At 35.3% G+C, this 16,637-nt stretch overlaps 1 pseudogene; it reads left to right on the plus strand.

The window, feature by feature from the left end:
• The first annotated feature begins 616 nt into the window (after positions 1–616).
• On the plus strand, positions 617–1,112 carry LOC141511967 (AP-1 complex subunit sigma-1A pseudogene; annotated as a pseudogene).
• The last annotated feature ends 15,525 nt before the right edge of the window (positions 1,113–16,637 follow it).

Raw genomic sequence — 16,637 nt, forward strand, 5'->3', positions numbered from 1 at the left:
AGAGTAAATTGGTGCAATATTTTATTTATTTTTTCCAACAATATTCATTAGTGCAATTGTTCAGTTATATCCTTTTGTAGTTTTGACTCTTCATATTTTTGGTTTCAATATCATATTGATGCCATAAAAAGAATTAGGCAGAAATTCTTTTTGATCTATTTTTTCAAATAATTTATATATATATATATATATATATATATATATATATAATTGAAATTATTTCATCTTTAAATGTTTGGTAGAATGCAATTGTGAATCAATCAGTCTCTGGAGACTTTTTCTTAGGGTGTTCATTGATGACTAGTTCAATTTCCGTTTTCTGAAATGGGGTTATTTAAGTATTTCATTTCTTCTTATGTTAATTTGGGCAATTTATATTGGTACAAATATTCATTAATCTCAGTTATGCTGTCATATTTATTGACATACAGTTGGAAAAAATGTTATCAAATTATAACTTTAATTTTCTTCTCATTGTTGTGGATTTACCCTTTTCATTTGGTTTTCTTTACTTTTTTTTAAAATAGCATTTACTGGAGAGAAAGTAAGGGGCATGGGCTACACCTTCCCATAGGGACCACACATACTTCTTCAACCACAAAGGTGCCCTTTCCAGATGGGATTCATGCTGCTGTTCAGCTGGCAAGGGAAACTGAGTCTATAGAAATGGTATTTGACTATGTCAGACAATGAGATGAAAAAGATGGTTCAAAAATTTATGCATGTCATCATGGCCAGAAAGCCAAAGATTAGCAGCTTCCTGGAGTGTAGAGACCTCAAAGTAGTATATAAAAGGTACAATTTGACCTTTCCTCAGATATGCAAGCTTCTACTTCTGCTGTGTCATTGAGGGCCAAGATAATGAGCTTATCACACTGGAACTGATTCACTGATATGTGGAGTTTCTGGAAAAATATTTTGGCAGTTTATGTGAACTCAACATCATCTTTAACTTTGAGAAGGCCTACTTCATCTTGAATGAATTTCTGATGGATGGTGAGGTGCAGGATACCTCTAAGAAAAATGTGTTAAAAGCCATAGAACAAGCAGATCTATTACAGGAGGAAGATGAGTCAATTCAAAGTGTCCTAGAGGAGATGGGTTTGGTATAGCTTCCCACCCCAAAAGGAGGTACATCGCAGTGTTGCTATTCCTGGGCTGGCATGGCTGGTTGCTATAAAGTCCACACACATTCAGATTAATTTTCCCTGTGGAATACCCTTCCCCTGTTCTCTCAATTTTCTCTTGGAGATAACTATGGGCTGAAATCCTTTAAACATTCTTTTGTTCCTCCAACTCCCATCACTTCCTAATCCTTCACTTTTTCTAATTGATACTTAAAAAATTGGATGGATGGTGAAAGACTATGACCAAGAAGAGAGATTTGTTAATGTATGTATCTCTGTCTTTCTCTGTTTCCCTCTCTTTCATCCTCCCCATCATGACAACTGATTTCATCCAAATCTTTGTTCTCACATATATTGTAAATATATAAATATTTCAGGATAAAAAGAAGTTGTTTTTAGCCTTCCCCCCTACCCAAAGAAAAAGCTGCCACACAGCTAGGTAATTACTAAATGTCTGAGACTGGGTTTCAGCTCAGGTCCTCCTGAATCCAGGGGCAGTGGTGCCCTATCCACTATGCCACCTAACTCCTCCCACCCACATCATATTCAACAATGATCATTTTCATTTTTTGTAATTTTAACCAATCTGATGGTGTGAAGTAGTACCTCAGAGTTATTTTACTTTGAATTTTTCTAAGCAATAATGATTTATAAGCTTAATTTCTCCATCTGAGAAATGTCTGTTTCCTTGTCTTTTCACAGATCTTACAGGTAAAATATTTGTTCTCCTAATTGTAAGAAATTTTATATGTCAAAATCCTGTACCCATTTCAACCTTAACTTGATATAAGGTATGAGATGTTTGTCTCTGCCTAGTTTCTGCCATACTATTTTTCAATTTTCCCAGAAGCTTTTTTTTCAAATAGTGAGTCCTTATCCCAGAAACAGAACTCTTAAGTTTTATCAAACAGTAGATTGACTATGGCTATTTGTTACTATTTGTTTTGTATCTAATCTAGTCTACTTATCCACTTCTCTATTACATAAAGCAATTTAGATAACTCCTTCTTTATAATGTAATGGAAGATGTGGTATGACTAGGCCACTTTTCTTTGCATTTTCCCCTTAATTTCCACTCTATTCTTGATATTTTGAAACAGCATTTGAATATTGTTACTAGGTTTTCTAGCTCCATAAAATAATTTTTGGTAGTTTCACCAGTTTAACACTGAATATGTTTGTTAATTAGAATTGATATTTTTATTTTATTAATTAACCTATCCATAAACAATTGACATTTGTTCAGTTATTTAGATATGAATTTATGTATAGGGAAAATGTTTTGAAGGTTCTTTCTTTTGTTTTCTAGGTTTGTCATGGAGGAATTTTTTATTGTCTCCAGTTATTTTAAATATAAGTTCTCTTTCAATCTCTTGGTGTTTTGCTGTGTTGGTAGTATAAGAAAATTTTGATTATATATATGATTCATTTTATATCCTACAACTTTGCTAAAATTGTTGACTCTCTCATGAAGAGTTTTAGCTGATTTTCTAGGATTCTCCAAATATATCATCATATCATCTGCAAAGAATGAGAGTTTTATTCTTCATTGACAATTCTAACTCCTTCAATTTCCTTTTCTCCTTTTTTTAAAAACAAACATTTCTAATAAAATATTGAATAATAGAAGTAATAAAAAGCATCTTTGTTACATCCCTGATTTTATTGGGAGTGTTTCTAGCTTATCTCTTTTATTTATAATGCTCACTGTTGGTTTTAGATAGATAGGATACTGTTTATTTTAGATAGATAGGATACTGTTTATAAAAACTCCATTTATTTCTAGGTTATCATGGGGATTTAATAGGAATGGGTATTACATTTTGTCAAAATATTTTTCATTATCTATTGAAATATTCATATTAGTTCTCTTAAATTTGTTTTTGATATGCTCAATTTTGCTGACAGTTTTCCTAAAATTGAACTGTTAGTGCATTCCTGGTATAAATCCTATACAATAATGATGCATTGTATTAGTGATAATTTTCTGTAATCATGTTGCACATGTTTCATTTAAAACTTTTGCATCAATAATCAATAGAGCTATTGGCTAACATATTTATTTCTCTATTTTGACTCTTCCTTATTTGATATCAATACAATAATTGTGCCACAGAAGGAATTTGGCAGAATCATTTCTTCACCTATTTTTTCCATACAGCATATTTAGATTTGAAATTGATTTTTATTTAAATGTTTTGTAGAATTCACTTGTAAATCTATCTGGTTCTGAAGATTTTTTTCTTAGGGAGTTCATTGATGGCTTGCTTGTTCAATTTCTTTCTGGGAAATGGAGTTATTTAAGTATTTAATTTTCTCTTCTTTTATCCTAGGAAATGTATATTTTTAAAGTATTCATTAAATTCATTGTCAATTGCTAGTGGCTATCTGGCTGCACTAAGGATCTGAAGTTAGTAAATTGACTTCAAAAAGCTTGAAGGCATCTTTGTATGTTCTCTTGCTCCAGAATCCTTTTACAGACTTGATTTAAAGCTGTTTCTGAGGGAAGTTGGGAAGAGCTCAGGGAAATTCCTGCCTTCTTTCCATCATCTTGCATCTGTCCTTCTGTAATGCATTAAAAAAAATTAATACACCTAACCTTAGGAACCTTAAACACTATTATGGTGATATGTCACATGCAAAAATAAATGCAAAACAAATTAGAATATTGTCAAATCAATTATATAATAATACAGCTAAAAAAGAGATTTCTGTCAACTGAAAGGATTATGAATCATTTGATGGCAAGAATATTCAATGATAGGTTAATAAGTGTTTAGGGGAAGAAGGAAATGTTCTGGTTTATTATGGTCATACATCTGGAAAACACAACTACCTGATATGAAATAATCACATCAGGATGGTTCACTTCAAGTTCAGGTGGACATGTGAGGCAAAGGGATGAAAATATAAAATAAACCCTAGCTAGGGCAGAAAAAAATGATCTTGGTGTGTAAATCTAGCAATTTAACTATATTGTAGCACTTGAATTCCATTTGGAGTTCACTTTTTCATATATTGATTCCACTGGGATTATTAGGTTGGGAAAGTTTGCTGATTTTTATCTTAATATTCTCTTCTGAATAGTATCTGTTTTCCTTTTGAGACAAAGAGAAATAACCAAAATATACTTGTGTTAAAGACACTGGTAATAGGTCTGCCTCATAGGACCTATGTCTTCTTATGTTCAAAGTGACATTTGGAAGAAAAGACAGGTTTGATTTTTTTTTGCTTTTATTATTGTATGAAACATATTTGTTATTTAATATATAATTGTTAATTTATAGATTAGCTGCTTACTGCCATTGTGAGATATGTAGTTGCTGTAAGAGAATGAAAAACCTTCTATAAAAGGAAATGAGTAATTGGTTATGAATTTACTGTTTCATTATTTTTCCACTTAAACTTTCAAAGTATTTGAAATATATTTCAATAATTCATGTGGTTATAAGTAATGATATAAACTGAATTGAAGGAGTTTTTTCATCTAAAAAGCATTCACTTCACCCTCAGTGATGATATTCAGAAAGTAAAGAAATAACAGAACAAATGATCTTCAGTTCTGTATTAGAAATATAGATAATTTGACTTCCAAATGTGGACTCAAAATGGTGGCATGAAGTGAGGATGCTCCCAGAGCTTCTTCTGATACAATGTTAAACAAATCTTCTAAACAGACCCTAAAATTACAGAACCTCCCACACACACATATAAATCAATAAATGGAATAAAACCAGTTTTCAAGTCAAGAAATCATGAGGAACTTCAGTGAAGGTCAATCTCATGTGAGTAAAAGGGGAGCCTATTCCAATATAGGTGGGAGAGCTGCATAGGCCACAGGATGTTAATTAGTCAACATGCATCTCAAGTCTGGGATTAGCAAGCCAGTGATGTAGCAGGGCAGCAGTGATAGGTACAACCCCTGCTCAGAATACAGCAATAGTAGGTTTGATACGGTCTAATATAAGGTATTGAATGAAGTGATGACACATTAAGCACCATAGATAATGACATAAGCAAATGATAAGCCAGGACTCCCTCACAAAAAGCTTGGGACTAAGACCTTTAGTACCAGAAGGTGAGTTCATCTATCAAAATGATTCCCCCCAAAAGCTGTTATTCTGATAAGGATGATAAAAGTACCATCTCAGAAGAGGAAGGTAATGACGAAATGCCAATATGTGAAGTCTCAAAGGGCTTTTTAAAACCAAAAAGAACTCTTGGAAGACCTCAAAGAATTCTAAAAGCAAAATAAGAGAGGAAGAAGAAAACTGAACAAAAGAACTGAGTCATGTAGGAAAATTATGAAAAATCGACTGAAGAAAAAATTGACTGAAGAAAATAATATCTTTAAAAGTTAAACAAGAATCAACTACTCGGCAAATTTAGCAAATTGTTTCAGTGAAAAAGATGGATTTTCAACAAAATAAAGGACTTTCAAATTTACCTGATTAAAAAAAAATCAGAAATTAACAGAAAATTTGATCTTCAAATATAAGACTCAAAAGATGAATGCGAAGGGTAAATGCAAAGAAAAATAGTTACTCCATAAGACTAAATTGTCTACATTCCCTACATGAAAAGAAAATGCTTACAGCACTTAAGAACTGCATTTCTCTTAATTTTGAAGTTATATACTTAGACAGAGTGTTTGAGTATAAATTGATTGTGATGTGATCTAAATTTGAGTTCTTGAAGGTTAGATTTATATTACCACAGTTAGAGGGATTATAGTTGAAAAGAGGGTGTGAGCACAAATTGATTATGATGTAACAATGATTAAGGCTCTCAAGAATTGTACTTCTATCACAAGAGTTGAAAGGAGTATATCTTGTTAGAGGGAGTACAACACAACTATAAAACCATCAGTACATGAAAGAATCGTTATACTAGGCGAAGAAGGTGACATGTTAGAATATAAATAACACAGCAAGAGCAAGCACAAAAGACAATATAATAGAAGGAAAGAATGAACATATGAGCACTGAGTTAATTTTACTCTCAACATATTGGGCTCAAAGGTGGTAACATACATTCCCTACTGGATTTAGAAATTTATCCTAATCTAGAGAAGTGTGTGATAAAAGGGAAGGGGGGGGGAAGTGAAAGTTAAACAAAAAGAAAAGAAGGGTAAAGAGAAAAGAAAATGTCAGGGACTTCCAGGCTAGATGGCACTATGCTAAGGTCTCCTGTTTTCCCCTCAGAAATAATATGAAAGAAATGTCAACAGAAATCCATTCAACAAAACCCAGAAACAGAAGCTAAGGGGAAGAACACCTGCCAAAATACCTTCCTCTGGGATCATGCTTGAGTCAGAGTCAGAGAGCAGAGAACCAATGGGGGTGGGGTGAGACTAGTACTAATCTAAGATCATCCACAGAGGATTGTCTGTGAGAGCCAGAATCCAAGACCATGGAGTCTTTGGCAGTGGGACCCGAAGTCTGGGGAACCCCAGTGGGGCTGTAAAGGTGAGTCCCAGGACAAAGATTTACAGTGTGTGTGGCTGGACATTGACCCACTGGGCTCAGGGTCATAAGCTCCATTCTTTCTGTGGAGTCTTCTTCCCAGAACAAAAACAGGAACAGCAACTCCACCCTCATCCCCAGGCACAGTGGTTGGCAGAAGAGCTCCCTCAGCTCAATAGGGAGATTAACATTCTCACCATAGGGTGCAGCCCACATTGTTCAAGGATAATTCAGACCCTGCTGCTCCCCCCATCACCTTCAGTCCTAGGAAGAGGGCCTTTAATCAAGGTCACAGACACTCCAGATAAAGTAAATAGCAACCCCTAATGGCAAGTCCACTTGGAGTTACTAAACCAGTGAGAGAAGTGTCTATGGTTTTCAAAACCAAATCTCTGTGGGCCAACCCCTCCCCCAACACAATATCTTAGGAAAATGAAGAAAGGCTAGCTGAAATGGGGGTCCACTGAAAACTACTTGGAATTCAAAGAATCTATCCCAGAGAGGTCTAGAACTTGTGAATAGAATATGGATTGGTCTCCAGTTTCCTAGAAGAAATTCAGAAGGAGTTTAAAAATCAATTGGAAAAACTGGGAAAAGAAACTCTTGCATGAGAAAATTAGCATTTCATAACAAGAAAATGCATTATTGGAAAATGCAATTGCACAAATACAAGAAGAAAGTAATTCTCTTAAATCCTCAATTGGGCAAATGAGAAAAGAAAATAATTCTCTCAAAATTACACTTTGATAAATGGAAAAATCCTTCAAAAATAGAATTGAGCAATTGATAAAGGAGTTGAAAAAATGTAAATTAAGAATATTCTTCTCTAAACAAATGGAATCTGTGGAAATTGATGTCTTTATAAGAGAAGAAGAATCTGTTACACAAAAACAAAAAAATAAAAAAATAGAAGAAAATGTAAAATACCTCAAGTGGCAAAACCACTGACCCCAAGAATAGAAGCAGGAGAGAAAACCTAAGAATCATTGGGCTTCCTGAAAAAATTGAAGAAAAACAAAAGCCTGGATTTAATATTACAGGAATCTGAGGGCAAAATAGATGTTGAAAGAATTCATCGATCCCCTCCTGAAAGGGATCCTAAAATGAAAATACCAAGGAATATTATGGCCAAATTCCAAACCTGTCAGATAAAAGTAGTCAGAAAGAAACAATTTCGATACAAAGGAGCCATGATAAGGATTGAACAGGACCTGGCTGCATAAATATTAAGGGATCGAAAGGCCTGGAATGAGATATTCCAAAGAGCAAGAGAGCATGGAATGCAATAAAGGGTCAACTGTTCAGCAAAACTGAGCCTTCTCATCCAGGGGAAGAGATGGACATTTAACAAAATAGGAGACTTTCATCTATTCCTTGTAAAATTATCAGTGCTAAATAGAAAATCTGGACAAGAAACAGGAGACTCAAGAAACACATGAAAAGGTTAAAAAAGAATTTAAAAAAACACCTGCTATCCAATAAGATGAAATTGGCTGTATCCCAAGATGAGGGAAAGATTCTCATAACTGTCAAGAATTGTAACTCTAGACTTCCAGCCAAGATGGCGGAGAGAAGACAGATACAGTTCTAAAGTCTCCTGATCTTTCCTCATCTATGATATGAAACAAACCTCTAACAGAAATCTGACCCACAAAACCCAGAAAGAAAAGCCAGGAGAAAGAACAACTACTGCAGGATTTGTCTTCTGCAGCTGTGGGTGAGTCCAGATTTAGAGGGCTGATCAGCTGTGGATCAGACTTATTAGGGGCTAGATTGGAGCCCCAGGAGTGTGATGGCCTGAGTGCTGGACCTGCTTGATCAGCAGTGGGGTTAGAACTCCCTTGGGTCTACTAGGGAGCAGAGGCACTGTTGTTGGTGCTGACCTTCTGGAGCTTTCCAACAGGGCTGGGGGGAGAATTCTGCTGCAGGTGAGCTGTGGATACCATCCCTGTGCTCCTCTGATCTGAGAAACTCTGAGTCCATGCCTCCATTGTATCTGAGGCCTCTTCCCAGAACAAACATAATTACAGACTGCCTTTGCCCCAGGCAAAGGTATGTGAGAAGAAGAACCAGCCCAGCTGACAATAGGGAGATGGATGAGCTCACCCCAGGATAAAGGCCACCAGTGACTGGTGGTGAAAGTATTTAACAGCTCCAATTGCTCTCTTCAGTCTAAGGGAGTAGGCCACAATCAAGGTCACAGACACTCCAGGAAAAAGCAATTCCTACTATCCAGCTGGAGAAATTGCACACAGTGAGTAAATCCTCTAGGGAAACCAATACCAAACCTCTGTGAACCAGCCTCTCCCCAACTCAAGGTCTTAGCAAAATGAAGAAAAGTCAGTGGAAAGGTAGATGCATAAAAAAATTTTTGGAAGGACAAGACCATAACTCAGAGAGACCTCTGAGGAGAATATGATATGGTCTCCAGCAAAGAAAGAATTTCTTGAAGAAAATCTGAAGGAGTTTAAAAATCAATTGGAAAATTTGGAAAAAGAAACCCAAGAGAAGAGTAATGCCTTGGAACAAGAAAGCAAATCATTGGAAAATACAATTGGACAAATATAAAATGAGAATCAATCTCTTAGGTCTTCAATTGGACAAATACAATATGAGAAAACTTCTCTCAGATCCTCAATTGGGCAAATGCAAAAAGAAAATAATTCTCTCAAAACTTCAACTGGTCAAATGGAAAGCTTCTCAAAAGTAGAACTGAACAAGTGGAAAAGGAGTTGCAAAAGGTAAATGAAGAAAACTCCTCCCTACAAAAAAGAATTGAGTCTTCAGAAACTATGTGACTTCATGAGACAGCAAGAGCCTGTTAAACAAAATCAAAAAATAGAAAAAATAGAAGAAAATGTAAAATACCTCATCAGCAAAACCACTCCCCTCAAGAACAGATTGAGGAGGTGCAAACCAAAAATTATTTGACTTACTGAAAACATTGAAAAGAGAAAAAAAAAAGCCTGGACTCAATTTTAGGGGACCTAGTGATAGAAAATTGCCCTGATATTATGTAACCAGAGGGCAAAGAAGTTACTGAAAGAATACATGTGGATTCTCTCCAGAAAAATCCATTGTGCCTCAAAGCTGAGCCTTCTCTTCTAGGGGAAACGATGGACATTTAATGAAATGGATGAATTCCACAATTCCTGATGAAAAGATCAGAGCTAAATAGAAAATTTGGACAGCAAACAGGAGGTTCAAGAGACACATGAAAAGGTAAAAAATGGGGGAGGAGTATAGGAAAAAAACTTCTATCCAATAAGTTGAAAATGGCTATATCCCAGCATAGGGAAAAAGATTCTCATAACTCTTGAGAACTGTAACTCTAACAGAGAGAATATACCTAGCCAAAAGTGATGGTCATTCAGGGCCAGCTAGTTGGTGCAATGAATCAAGCCGGGGGCCCTGGAGTCAGGAGTACCTGGGTTCAAATCCAGTCTCAGACACTTAATAATTACCTAGCTGTGTGGCTTTGGTCAAGCCTCTTAACCCCTTTGCCTTGCAAAAACATAAAAAAAAAGTGATGGACATTCATGACTTATCCATGAGACTGCTATACAATGGGATAAAACTGGCTATAACCCCACTTGGGAGAAAGACTTTAATAACTCTCAAGAATTTTAACTCTATTGGATAGAATGTACTTAGCTAGGACTGACAGATGCTCAGAATTTTCTATGACTCAGAATGATTTTAAAAATACTGCCTCCTTAAAAAGGGGGGACATGAAGGAGATGGCAGGAGGGAGGGGATTGAATGTGGTAAATCTCATTAAACTAAGAGGTATAAAATACCTATGGTAATAGAGGGGAAGAAAGGAGGAGTTGAGAAACACCTGAATCTTCTCTTCAGACTTGGATTAAAGTCAAGTTAAAAACATAATGAGTTAACTTAATGTATTAAAAGGGGAAAAGGGGAGGGGAGGATGGAGTAAGGGAGGGGGAGGGGAAAAATAAGGGCAAGTAACAAAAGCAATGAAAGAGAAAAGGGAAAAAGGGAAAGGGGAAAGAAGGGTGAGGGGATGGATAGAGGAGGATGAACACTGCAGTGGGTAGTATTCAGAAACAAAATACTGGGGAATATGGCTAAAGGGGGGAAAGGGAAAATCCAAACAGAGGGAAGATAGCATGGAGGGCAATAAAGAATTAGTAATCATAACTTTCAATGTGAATGGGATGAACTCTCACTTAAAACATAAGCCTATAGGAGAGTGTATTAAAAACCAAAATCCTATAATATGCTGCTTACAAGAAACTTATTTGAAGCAGATAAATGCATAGTAAAGATATAAGGTTGGAGCAAAATATATTTTGTGTCAGCTGAAGTGAAAAAAGCAGGGATAGCAATCCTTATCTCAGACAAAGCAGTTGCAAAAATAGATAGAGTTGGGGCAGCTAGGTGGTGTAGTGGATAAAGCACTGGCCCTGGAGTCAGGAGTACCTGGGTTCAAATCCAGTCTCAGACACTTAATAATTACCTAGCTTGGGTAAGTGGCCCAAGTGGACTTGGGCAAGCCACTTAACCTTTGCCTTGCAAAAACCTAAAACAAAAAAAAGATAGCATTAGAAGAGATAAGGAAGGAAAGTTTATCCTTCTAGAAGGTACCATAGACAATAAAGTTATTTCAATACTGAATATATATACACCCAATGGGTAGCATCCAAATTCTTAGAGAATAAGCTGAAAGAATTACAGGAAGACATAGACAGCAAAACTCAACTAGTGGAAGACCTCAACCTCCTGTTCTCAGACTTAGATAAATTGAATGTTAAGCAAATGAGAAAGAAATTAAGGAGGTAAATAGATTGTTAGAAAACCTAGATATGATAGAATTATGGAGGAAATTTAATGGGGATAGAAAGGAATAAACCTTTTTCTCTGTAGTACATGGCACTTATACAAAAAGTGACCATGTACTAGGCCATAAAAACCTAATGATCACCTGCAGAAAGGCAGAAATAGTGAATACATCTTTCGCTGATCACATTGTAATAAAAGTCATATGCAATACTGGTCCAAGGAAAAATAGACATAGAACCAACTGGAAACTGAATAACCTCATTTTAAAGAATGAGTGGACCAAAAAACAAATTATAGAAAGAATTAATCATTTTATCCTAGATAATGACAGTAATAAAACAACATATCAAAACCTATGGGATTCACTCAAAGTAGCTGTCAGGGGATATATTATATCTTAAATGTTTACATGAATAAATTAGAGAAAGAGGAAATCAATGAACTAAATATGCAACTAAAATAATTAGAGGAAAAACAAATTAAAAATCCAAAATAAAAAACAAAAAATTTAGAAATTCTAAAAATTAAAAGAGGAATTAATTAATAAAATCAAAAGTTGTTTTTATGGGAAAATCCTATAAAATTGATAAACCTCTGGTCAATTTGATTAAAAAAAGAAAGAAGAAAACCAAATTTCTAGTATCATAAATGAAAAAGGTGAAATCACCAACAATGAGAAGGAAATTAAAATAATAATTCAAAATTATTTTGCCCGACTCTATGCCAATAAATTTGATAATCTAAGTGAAATGTATGAATATTTACAAAAATATAAGTTGCCTAGGTTAAATGAAGAGTAGATTAAATGCCTAAAAACACTATCTCAGAAAAAGAAATTCAACAAGACATCATTGAACTCCCTAAGAAAAAATCTCCTGATGGATTGACAAGTGAATTGTAACAAACATTTAAGGAACAATTGGTTCCAATTCTATATAAACTCTTTGGAAAAATAGGGGAAGATGGAACTCTGCCTAACTCTTTCTATGGAATCAATATGGTGCTGATACCTAAACCAGGAAGAGTTAAAACAGAGAAAGAAATTATAGACGTATTTTCCTGTTGAATATAGATGCAGAATTTTGAAATAAAATCTTAGTAAAATGATTACAACAAGTTATCACTGGAATAATACATTATGATCAAGTAGGATTTATCCCAGGAATGCAGGGTTGGTTCAATATTAGGAAAATTGTGAGTAAACTCAATTATATCAACAACAAACCTATCAGAAATTATAGGATCATATCAATAAGTGCTGAAAAAGCTTTTGACAAAATACAGCACACATTCCTATTAAAAACCCTAGAGAGTGTAGGAACAAATGGACTGTTCCTTAGAATAATTAACAGTATCTATCTGAAACTATCAACAAGCATTATATTCAAAGTGGAGAGGCTAGAGGCATTCCCAACAAGATCAGGGGTGAAACAAGGATGCCCATTATGACCACTACCATTCAATATTGTTTTAGAAATGTTAGCTTCAGCATTTAGAAAAGAAAAAGAAATTGAAGGAATTAGAATTGGGAAGGAAGAGACAAAACTCTCTCTCTTCAGATGACATAATGGTCTACCTAGAGAATCCCAAGAAATCATCCAAAAACTACTGGAAACAATTAGCAATTTTTGCAGAGTTGCAGCATATAAAATAAACCATCATAAATCTCAACTATTCCATATATGTCTAGCAAGATACAGCAGAAAGAGCTAGAAAGTGAAATCCCATTCAAAGTAACCTCAGACAATATAAAATACTTGGGAGACTATTTGCCAAGACAGACTCAGAAACTTTTTGCAAATAATTATAAAACACTTCTCTCAGAAATTGAATCAGATTTAAATAACTGGGTAAATATCAACTACTCATGGATAGGGAGAGCTAATATAATAAAAAGGAGTATTCTACCAAAACTAAATTAACTGCTTAGTGCCCTACCAATTAAAATTCCAAAAAATGACTTTAATGAGTTAGGAAAAATTGTAAGTAAATTCATATGGAGAAATAAAAAGTCAGGAATTTCCAGGGATTTAATGAAAAAATTTCAAAGGAAGGTGGCTTAGCCCTACCTGTTCTAAAATTATATTATAAAGCCTCAGCCATCAGAACTGTCTGATATTGGTTAAGAAATAAAGTGATGGATTAGTGGGATAGGATTAAGTGCAGTAGCAGGAAATGATTATAGGAATCTGCTAGTTGATAAACCCAAAGAGTCCATCTATTGGGATAAAAACTCTCTCTTTGATAAAAACTGCTGGGATAATTGGAAATTAGTATGGAAGAAACTAGGATTAGAGCAACACCTCACACCATATACCAAGATAAGATCCAAATGGATACAGGATTTAGACATAAAACACGATACTATTAGCAAATAAGAAGATAAAAGACTAGTTTACCTGTCAGATCTCTGCAAAGGGGACCAGTTTATGACTAAGGAAGAGGTGGAGAATATCACCAAATACAATCTAGATGTTTTTGATTACATTAAATTAAAAAGCTTTTAAACAAGATCAAAAGAAATGCAGTAACTTGGGAAACAATCTTTAAAACTAATGATTCTGACAAAGGACTCACTTCTAAAATATGTAGAGAACTGAGTCATATTTTTTTTAAAAAGCCATTCCCCAATTGACAAATGGTCAAAAGATGTGCAAAGCCAATTTACAAATGAGGAAGTCAAAGCAATCCATAGCCATATGAAAAATTGCTCTGAATCATTACTTATTAGAGAAATGCAAATTAAAGCTTCTCTGAGGTACAACCTCCCACCTCTTGGACTGGCCAACATGATCAGAAAGGATAATGATCATTGTTGGAAGGTTTGTTGGAAATCTGTGACACTATTTCATTGTTGGTGGAGCTGTGAACTCATCCAACCTTTCTGGAGAGAAATTTGGTGGTACACCCAAAGGGCAACAAAAATGAGTATGCCCTTTCATCCAGCAATACTACTACTGGGTCTATACCCTAAAGAGATGATGAGAAAGGGTAAAACATCAATTGAAGGAAAATATACATAGCAGCCCTATTTATGGTGGCAAAGAATTGGAAATCAAGTAAATATCCTTAGATAACTGTGGTATATTTATGTTATGGAATACTATTGTTCTATTAGAAACAAGGAGGGATGGAATTTCAGGAAAGCCTGGAGGGATTTGTATGAACTGATGCTGAGTGAGATGAGCAGAACCAGAAAAACACTGTATACCTTAACTGCAACATGGGGGGTGATGATCAACCTTCATGGACTTGCTCAATCAAGGACAATTTTGGGCTGTCCTGTCTGCAATAGAGAATACCATCTGTATCCAGATAAAGAACCATGGAGTTTGAACAAAGTTCAAGGACCATTCCATTTGACTTAGAAAAAATCAGATATCTTATTGTCTGATCTTGTTATTTCTTATAGCTTTTGTTTCTTCCTTAAGGATATGATTTCTCTTACATCACACTCAATTTGGATCAATGTGCAACATGGAAACAAAGTAAAGACGTACAGATTGCTTTCCCCAGCAGGGTGGGTAGAGGGAAGTAAGATTGGGGGAAAAATTGTAAAACTCAAATAAAAATTTTAATAATACAAAAAAAATGATAAGCAGCATAGATATGAAATTGTCTTTAATTGCTTGCTGGCAGGACTAGAGGGAGAGTTCCAGTTCAGGAGAGTTGAAGAGATAATCCCTGGGCTCCTCTGGTCAGAAGGAACTGAGTCCATACCTCCATTCAGCTGAAACCTCTTCCCAGAACAAACACAATTACTGACTACCTCTGCCCCAGGCTAAGGCCAAGCAGCAGAACCACCTCAGCTGACAATAGGGAAAGTGATCACCTCACCCCAGGGTATAGCCCACTATTGATCAAAGCCAAAAGTATTTAACAGCTTCAATCACTCCCTCCAGGGCAAGGGAGAGGGCCTCCATCAAGGTCAAAGACACTGCAGAGAAAGCAACCAGCGCCCCTACTGGCCAGCTGGAGATTTTATGCTTAGTGACCAAAAACCTATAGCATTCCCTACTGGCCAAGTGTAGATACTACAACCAGTGAGTAAAGCTTCTAGGGATCCCAACACAAAACTTCTGTGAACCAGCCCCTCCCCAACTCAAGGTCTTAGTAAAATTAAGAAAGGCCATTGGAAAGGAGGGTCCATAGAAAAATTTGTGGAAGGAAAAGACCCTAACTCAGGGAGATCTAGAACCTCTGAGGAGAATATGATCTGGTCTCCAGAAAATAAACACTTCCTTGAATGAATAAATAAGGAGGGATTTGAAAAATCAATTGGAAAATTTGGGGAAATAACCCAAAAGGAGATTAACACCTTGCTAAAAAAAAAATAAACCATTGGAAATTAAAACTGGACAAATACAAAAAGAATAATTCTATCAAAACCTCAACTGGTCAAATGGAAAGCTCTTTCAAAAATAGAATTGACCAATTGGAAAAGGAGTTGCAAAAAGATAAATGAAGAAAACTCTTCTCTAAAAACAAAGAATGAAGTCTGTGGAAACTAAAGATTTCATGAAATAGCAGGAGCCCATTAAACAAAACCAAAAAACAGAAAAAATAGAAGAAAATGTAAACTACCTCATCAGCAAAACCACTGAATTTAAGAATAGACTGATAAGAGACAACCTAATAATTATAGGTCTTCCTGAAAAAATAGAAGAGAAGAAAAGCCTAGACTTAATATTACAGGATTGAGTAATGGAAAATTGTCCTGATAACATGGAACCAGAGGGCAAAATAGTTATTGAAAGAATACATTAAAAAAAAGAAAGAAAGAATACATCACTCCCCTCTGGAAAGAGATCCTAAAATGAAAACACCAAGGAATGTTGGGAAAAAATTCCAGAACTATCAGATAAAAGAGAAAATCCTGCAAGCATCCAGAAAGAAACAATTTAGGTAAAAACGAGCCAGGACCCAGAGCAAGGATTTCAAAGGATGTGGCTGTGTCAACATTAAGAATCAAAGGGCCTGGAATGAGATATTCTGAAGAGTTTGGGAGCTTGGGGTGCAGCCAAGAATCTACTATCTCACAAAGCTGAGACTTCTCTTTCAGGGGGAAAAGATGTACATTTAATGAAATTGAAGACTTTCAACAATTGCTGATGAAAAAACTAGAGCTAAATAGAAAATTTGGACATCAATCAGGAGGTTCAAGAGACACATGAAAAGGTAAATTTAAAAAGGGGGGTTAGAGAGAAACAACTGCAATCCAATAAGATAAAACTGGATA

This window comes from Macrotis lagotis, chromosome 2 (genome assembly GCF_037893015.1).
Source record: "Macrotis lagotis isolate mMagLag1 chromosome 2, bilby.v1.9.chrom.fasta, whole genome shotgun sequence".
Taxonomy (NCBI): domain Eukaryota; kingdom Metazoa; phylum Chordata; class Mammalia; order Peramelemorphia; family Peramelidae; genus Macrotis; species Macrotis lagotis.